Source organism: Lolium rigidum, chromosome 7, assembly GCF_022539505.1.
Source record: "Lolium rigidum isolate FL_2022 chromosome 7, APGP_CSIRO_Lrig_0.1, whole genome shotgun sequence".
In the NCBI taxonomy this organism is placed as follows: Eukaryota; Viridiplantae; Streptophyta; class Magnoliopsida; order Poales; family Poaceae; genus Lolium; species Lolium rigidum.
In genome coordinates this window covers 147,094,048-147,096,389 of record NC_061514.1, presented here as the reverse complement: position 1 = coordinate 147,096,389, position 2,342 = coordinate 147,094,048, and positions in this window count along the sequence as shown.

Below are 2,342 nucleotides of genomic sequence, written 5' to 3'. Positions count from 1 at the left end.
GTTGTTTATTCCATAAACCCTAGATACATATTTATAGTCCAGGGGACTTTCTAAGGTGGGCGTGCACTAAACCGTGCACTGGGTAAGATTCTAACTTCTAGACTAAGATGCGATCTAATATGTTACGGATACACGGGCAATTAAGCCCAACTTGGTATAAAAGGCCGATTCACGCATTTCTTCCATGTATAATCTTTAAGCCCATCTTGATCACGGCCCACCTCTGACTCGGTCAAATTCTGGTGATAACACATGCCCCCCTGGTTTTGGAAATGACATTTCCAAAATCATTATGCTTTCTTCGTCGGGTCATGTCGTGACAGGGCAGAAACCGCCGCAGAATCCTCATCATGATGCTTTGCCCCTTCCACTTCTCCACGTGGCCGCAAAATTTTCCTGTTGGGCATCATCTCCTCGGAAACTGCTGTGGCATTGAATCTCCCTCATATCCCTTTTATTTAACCGTTCTAAACAGCTCGCTCCTCTTTCATCCTTCTCGCATTAGCACCCAAAAACCCTCCTGTGCCACCATGTCTTCTTCCTCCTCCCCTCCTCCGAGCTTTCCTACGGGTCCTCCTCCTCCCGCGAGACGCCGCCGGACATCCGCGCCCCGGAAGAATGGGACGAGGAAAGCCACGCCTCCTCCATCTGGTCCGAGGACGACAAGTCCTTGACCAGCGGGGATGAAGATCTTCAGTTCCTCGCCGACGGGGAACTGGAGTCGGAAAGCGAAGACGACCAGTTCCCCTGGGACGGCTGCCCAACCTCTGAAGAAGAGGAAGAGGAAGATGACGATGAAGACGACGACTCCCTCGAGGGCTACCCGCCGGCGAAACGCCTCTGCATGTGGTGGGACGACGACAGCAGCGATGATGAAGACGGGGATGAAGCTCCCGTAGAGGGCTACGGGAGTAGCGACGAGGAGCCCATCGGCAGCAGTGCCGATGAGAGTTCCGCGGATGACGACGAGGGCAGCGATGGCCCGTAGATTAGGATCTACTAGTGTAGGCCTATCAGTAGTAGATTGGTCAATAGACCCTTCTTTTGTTCTTCCTTCTTTGAGCGATCGGCTCTTCCTCTGTAAGAAATCTTGTTTATGAATGAAGAAGTTTCTCCAATTTGACTTTGCCGATTTCTTTTTAAACCGATCCCCAATGAACCGATGGCAACGCATCGGTCTCTCATAATCCGCCCTTCCTTTCTTCGACCACGGGGTGACTGCAATCCTTCATGAACTATCCTTTGTCCTTTCGAACAATGAATTCGAGTGCCATCGGATCACCACCCTTGACGAAAACCGCGGCGCAGGACTAGCCGATGACCACCCCATCGACTTTCAAAAACAGAGCATCCATCAGACCAGCTGCCCCCCGAGTCTCAGTCAAGGAAAAACAGAGACGAGGGCATGCCCTTCAGACAAATGGACCTGGGCTAGATCATGCCTGAGAGAACTATCCTGCAGAGCCAACCGATTCCCAACAAAATCGGCTCTCCAGAGCAGAGAACCCTCAGGGTGAGCTGCCCCCCGAGCTTCTTCAGTCCACTTCTCTGTCTTTGCAGGTCAGATCGGCTCCTTTCCTTTGGTGGATCTGAGGCAACCCACCCTTAGCCTGATCTGCACATCCATACCGCTCTTGGCATTGCTCTTGAAGAGAGGATCTGGGCCCTTAAACCACTCCATTGAGGAGCTCTTCCACTAGAGTCTCTCTTCGTGGCCCACTTCCTGCTCCATCGGGCCACCTCTTGAGTCGATGGCCATGTATCGGCTTTCTATCCTTAAGTCGATGTCTGCTGCATCGGCTGTGCTTAAAAAAATTTGAATTTTACGGCCGATTTATGTGTCGGCCCCCATACTTCGATACCCATCATCGGAGGATATCTTGAACTGCTGGGTATCAGGAAGACACTTCTACTGCATATCCTCGTGTTTTGTCCATGTAGGTGCCCCCCGAGCCGATTCTGCCAGGTAACTGCTGAAATCGGCTCTATGATTAGCCAAGGCACTCTATGTGAACGTCGGCTCTGTTAGGACCATTGTGCGCTTCCTCCAGCTCATCAGCCGACGTAAATCCATCGCCTATTAGTTTGGCGTTGAACCAAGGCAGGACGGATGGTGAGGATAATTTTGGCCGATTGCTGGAACCGGCCTCCACGTTGCTTGCTCGATGAAGGTTTTGTAATGTTCCTCCATAATTTTTTTGGGGCCGATCACAAGGATCAGCCTCGCCACGTTCGTCCATCGACGTTTGCTTTGTTACACGGTCAGGCCAGTGGATAAAACCAGCCTAACTCCGTTTTTTGTCACGTCGATGCGCTCGTAGTCGTCCAAATTGATGCCTGAG